The sequence below is a fragment of the Bombus affinis genome, unplaced genomic scaffold (assembly GCF_024516045.1).
Source record: "Bombus affinis isolate iyBomAffi1 unplaced genomic scaffold, iyBomAffi1.2 ctg00000527.1, whole genome shotgun sequence".
In the NCBI taxonomy this organism is placed as follows: Eukaryota; Metazoa; Arthropoda; class Insecta; order Hymenoptera; family Apidae; genus Bombus; species Bombus affinis.
In genome coordinates this window covers 7,568-13,822 of record NW_026109165.1, presented here as the reverse complement: position 1 = coordinate 13,822, position 6,255 = coordinate 7,568, and the positions used below count along the sequence as shown (strand labels likewise).

Genomic DNA, 6,255 nt, shown 5'->3' with positions numbered 1-6,255 from the left:
TATTCTAGTAGGGATGAGATACTACAAATTTTAAATAACTTCGATTAAAATTATATTATAAAAATTATATTACATTAACGTTTAGAAGTCAATAAAGTGGAAAGAATTACGCGAGATAATGTAAATATAAATTACATTACAAGGAAACAATACGGCTAGGTAATTTGAAACATTCTGGCTAAAATTGCATTCTTTCAAAGTTAGGACGTACAGTATTTACAAAGCAGATTAAGTATCAAATGGGGTACTTAAGAAAATTCATGTTATCATTCTTTAGTAAACATTTTCAGGTTATAGCCTTCTGCAAAAGCTGCTTTTCGTTACGTTAACGTATTCATTATTAATATTAATCATATTGTTCTTATCTCCTAGGGGCATAACAATCCATTTTTATATTGTGTTAAAGCTAAATTTCTATTATATTTTCGCAAAATTTTCTTTCGTTTTATAGAGAAATGATAGATACACAGCATTTTTTGTTTTATGTTATTTTATATTAAATTGGAGAAAGGTGGATCGCACATAATTGAATAAAATAATATAATGCAAAAAATATCGTACATCTATCATTTCTTTATAAACCGAAAGAAACTTTTGGAACAACCTAATATTTCTCTCCAACGACACTTCTACGATGTTAAAATATTTGATAAAAATATTTGATAAAAATATTAAGAAATTCTAATATTGATTTAAACGTATCGATTTATTTACTTTTCGCTGCCAGAAATTGTTAATTATGATTTCCACTTGAAAGCGTATTTCATATTATGAGGATAAATGATCAAATTCATCTCTAATATACACGTTAGAGAGTCATTTATAGCTGCAATCCTGTTTACCGCTCATATTCCTGGAACTCGATAATTCACTAGGCGATTGCTTTAACCGTGCAGAATACATCCATAAATAATTAATCGCCATTAATATTCCATCGACTTTTGAAAATCCCTGATGTGATCTATTTCACGTGATGAGAATACGTGTAAAGTGAGGTTATTGCTTGATTATCTTTAGTCGAATAAATCGAGTGATTCAAATTATAATGCGGAAGAAAGTCAAAACTATGTATATTATTTTTTTCAATTTTTATGTATCATTTGACGGAAGGAAATTTCGTAAGTAAGGTTCACCTTCTTTAATGTCAATGATTTTGACATATGTTATTAAGCTCCAAATTCTAAGCAATCTTCTATATATATATATATATATATATATATGTAGTATCTTAATGGGTCTTAGAGGAAAGGACAAGTAATGATGTTTTGATTTAATAAATAATGTTCGAAGCAACGAAATGATTACGATGCTGTCGTACGTCTTATTCTCATAGACGGCTTCCGACTTCCCGATTCACATTCTTCCGCTTCTACACTCGCTCGCTCTCGCTTCTCAAGTCACACTCTGCACACCTTTTGCATCCGTCTTCTCCGGCTTCTCAACTAACACTGCCTTTAGCGTCTCTTTGTCTTTTCCCGTCCTATCGGACACGTGTCCCGAAACGCCCGTGGCCAGAGTCACGCAGGCCCTTTCCACGAAACTATCCACTTAAAAAGAACCGACGACACATTGATGTACCCGACGATGCCGCGGCTCTCGCGGCATTGTTTATGGTTCGGCAGATATCTTAGGCCTTTTGTCCACGATACTACATATATAACATACGTATAATAGCCAAAGTTCAACTGCCAAGTATACGCAAAGCTTTTATTTTCAATTTATGCGACACCACTATGTTTCATGAATTTATTTGCTAACGGTATTGAAACAAATAACAAGCAGAGGACGAACTATCCGTGAACTGTTTTGCCAACGAGTACGCTTCCAATATTTTCTGTTTGAGAAAACACACTTGTTGCTGTTGCAACTCCAAATATTTTTACAGCCGACGTTTTTGCCATGAATCATCGGCTAACATATAAAATAGAGAAAAGCCATAGTTGATTGTAATGGAAATTTAGAAAACCTGAAACTCGATGTAGAAGGGAAAAATAAAGGAAAGGAAGGGAGAGATAATTGGAAGCTTGGGGCCAGGTTTAATTCACTGAAACCGGGCTGCTTGTGTCATCACGAAACAGAATTGCCAGTACGTCATTTCTGTGCTCCCGTCCTCGTAAAAACGGTTTCACTCGTTAAGAAAAAACGAATAGGCGGTGAAGAGAGAAAAAAGCAGACAGAGAGCGCTTTTAAAAAGCTGACGAAGCGTGCGTTGCCACAACGAGACACACGGTGCTATTTGTCGTTTTAAATTGCGCCGCAACTTGTTTTTCAGATCTTTGCTAGAGACACGTGAAAACACGTTGGAAGTATATTTCTTGTTTTTGTGGAATTTAGCTGGAAAATAAAAAATAACGTAAAACATGTACTTACGACTTACAGAGTAATTGAATGTATACACTATAATAACCAGCGATTTAAGGCTTTAAAAGATCGAAAAAAAAGAAAAGAAAAGAAGAAAGATAATATGTTGTGGCAGTCTAACTCGATCTAAGGAAATAGAGAGGGAGGGGGTTGGGGGGGGGGGGGGCAAAGCTTGTTAATCTGGAAAGAATACAAGCATCAATTTCAAGCACTTATAGAGAATCAAGCGGGCTTGTTAAGGTCGTAAGTTGGACAATTATCCCGTGTTAGGTTCAATCAGCTTAGTCCTACACAAAATTGATCGAATCATGTGAAAACAAATGTATTCTGATTTTTGTCGCAGATATTTCTGGTCTACGCACTCCAGTGCCCACAAAGCAGTTATTGAAACAGCTGATTTTCGCCTATTCTAGAGCGACAACATCCCCTGATCTTTTACAACCATGAAGGACCTGTACTCGAAAATACTTGCAATTCTCATCTGCTTGCAGGTTATTTTCGTCACTTTCTTCCCGTCAGGGGCTGGTAAGTTGATACTGATTAATTATACCATCGAAATTCTATATAATGGCTACAAAAAATATTTGCATCATTACCCTCATTTCCTAACGAAGCGCGTTTTTTTACCAAGTTTTATATTTCATTTCATAGTATCAAATCTCTGTAGTTACACGAAAGTATTAAATGATAGGAAACTTGATATACACGAATTTAATTAATTAATAAGTTAGTCGATATACAGCCATTATTATTTCATGTGAAATATTACAACGTCAAAAACTTAACGTTCTTGTACGTACAGTATTAATCACAAATTGTAAGAATGTTTACTGATAAGCAAAATAGATAATATGGAAAACGCAGACCTATGGAAAGAGAATTCCTGACATTAGACAGGAATACGCGATTGCACGAAATATTTTATGGTATGTCTGACATGGAGAATATATGCGGCGAAGTACGAAAAATTCATCCTGAGATATGTATACGACCTACGCGGTACGGGACGTGTTATAAATGGTTTTCGCCACTCAGCCGTATTTGAATTTGTGAACACGATCGAACAAATGACGCGACAATTATTAATTGCCGTCTCTGCCTTAGTAACGATTCGCGTTGGAACGAGGTCGAATCGTTCCGATTCCACGCGCGATTAACAAATAATTACAGTGGACATCAATTACTTGGATGACCTTCGTCATTTCAGCTTAAAACGATTAATTTGATCAAACCAACCAATTATTTCAATTAATACAATCTGCACTTTAAATTCGCACGTCTTGTGTATACACACCGGGCCAGAGAAAAGTTTTCATTCGTTCGAGTAGAACCTTCGTAGTCCTTGAGGACGCGTGTCGCTTCTCGTGCACCTAAAGTTTCGCTCAAATTAACCGATTTATTTGAATTCGAGCGAGTGAAAACCTCTTTGTCACCGTGAGTTTGTTACTTAATTGATACTCTTAGATGCCCTTTGCTTTCAATCTCTTACATCCATTCTTAATTAGTCAAGTCGTTTGACTTTTGACAAGTATTTTGAAACCATTTTACTAACACGAACCTACTTTTTTACTTGAGATTATCCGCTATTTTTATTCAAATGTATATGTACGTATATACACTTTTGAATTTTAAACGAACCTTCTATTATACCTATATCCTTTAAGTGCCGTTTTAAGTTTCAAGAGACTTTAACTCGGATAGCTCGACTTGGAGTTCTAACGTATACTGTAAAGCACACTTGCGAAGTAAAACAGCAAACACGATATAAAAACTTTTTGCCCATGTAAGAAATCGAATAACCTATTTCAACGGTGCTTTAATCTCATCGATGAAGCATCGATGCAACGAAGGAGCATCGTGATAGCCGCAATGCGGATCCGTTGAACAAAAATTTCCTGGTACGGTCGTTTTCGTAATGTTATTAACCGTTTTAGTGTCGGATGTTTCAAGACTCCGTATCGGTTTGTGCTGTGCAGCGCGATAGCGCTTCGTTTATTTATTTGCGAGTAGTACCGATCGACGCGATCGCGCTGCCCTTTTTCATCCTGTTTTTTTCATCGAAATATACCGTTCGACGTGCTCGCGCTTCATTTCATCGGTTATACTGGAAGCGTTACAACAAACACTCAAAAGTTTGCGAAATATTTATGCTCTGCGTTTCGTTTGTGTGATAACATTCTATAATGCAGGATTTGGTTTTCCGATTCAAGAGGTAATTTTTTATATTGGTTTTTTTTTTTATTTGGTTTATGATTATTTGAAAAACGAGTAATTACGAGAGGAAACTCTGATATGACTCGCGACGAGCACGCTTGAGCGCGTTGCGAATTAATGATCGTGACCATACATCGTGGCACAATTTACCACGGTACGCGAATAGAGTGATCACGCTGCGTGGCGTTAAAACGGTTAGCGTAACTGCGCGTACGATTGTCGAGTGACAAAGATATTGACGCTGGTAATCGTTTTCAGTGCATTTAGGAGGAAACTGTACTGATTTCGAAGGACGATCTGTCTTACATGGACAGATGTATGTGCCGGGACCTTGGATTTGCATACACTGCATATGTTACAATTCGAAGTCAACATCTTGCGGGCGTCTCCGCTGTTCAATTCCTGCGGTAAGTATATGCTCATTCTAAGAGCAACCAGCTTAACACAACCATGAGAAACTAAAGTACACCGTTAACGCTTGCATGCTGGTCGTTAAAACACATGCTGCGCGAATAGGGTACACAGCGATTCATTTAACTCGCCTTGAATTAGTTTTAGAAAGACAAACATGGACAGGGATAATTTTTGTCACGAGTCGTTTAATTTATTCGTTCATTAGAACGAATTAATTTACACCTGCTGAGATCGCGATTGATGCGACAAATTCGAAATCTTGTTCCATATAAATATTTTTAAACAAGCACGTCGTAAGCTTTGTATATTTTTTAATCGCAACGAAACTGTTCAGAGAAATGCTGAAATTATTAATTATAAAAGGAGATTTCTACGCATCGTTGTAAAAGTGTCAGGGAAAATATTCGTGAAACAGTTACGTTGTTACAAGTTCTACAAGAAGAAATATCGAAAATCACGTTCCACTTATTCAGTTGCACGTGTAAAAGGTATCTTGCGTTCGCGCAAAAAATCTCTGAAGGATACATGCTTTATAATAATTGGAGTGTCGAAGTTGTTACACGGATCGGCGTACACGTACCTTTTAATGAAACTAGGTTACTCATTCGTTATTCGTTCCTAATTTTCAGCTTCACGATTTTTACGCAATAAAATTTTATACACCTGTTCGGTTTATAAATGATTCAATTCAAATTTAACAGAATTAAAGTTGAAATAATCATTTGTACTTCATTAAAAGGTTCTTTCAGCATCTCGTTTCAATATTTTTATTGGTAATATTTTGTTGATCGTTATATTTAAATGGAGTTTTTCAAAGGAGAGACATTTTAAGGTAGGAAATGGACATACATTTATAATAAGAATTCAGAAGAAAGAATATTTCATACAGAAAGAAATATTCCGTATGTATAAATAACTACGCTATGAATTTTATATGTATCGGATATTCCTTCTGGTTAATGTATCTGATGTTTTTTCACGCGAGATAGCGTATATTTGCATCTATATGTCTCTTCGTTTCTCAGTAGTAAAACTTAGCATTCATGCGGCTGATAAGTAGTTACGCACTGACAACGAGAAACATAAAATGAGTAAGAAGCATGAGACATTCTATAGGAAAAATAAACTTGTTTTTATCTTTCATTGCATATTCGTCAGAATATTGTTAATAAATATTTAAGTTAAGATTTCAGTTGAAATAAATACATAGGATTAGACATTTATTTATATATATATCTATGAACGCATTTGACATAAAATTTTGAT

At 35.5% G+C, this 6,255-nt stretch overlaps 1 long non-coding RNA gene across 1 annotated transcript; it reads left to right on the top strand.

The window, feature by feature from the left end:
- Nucleotides 1-4,036: 4,036 nt before the first annotated feature.
- Nucleotides 4,037-5,488, top strand: LOC126928091 (uncharacterized). Its single transcript, XR_007716274.1, has 2 exons — nucleotides 4,037-4,982; nucleotides 5,092-5,488. It is a non-coding gene; the product is annotated as an uncharacterized LOC126928091 (long non-coding RNA).
- The last annotated feature ends 767 nt before the right edge of the window (nucleotides 5,489-6,255 follow it).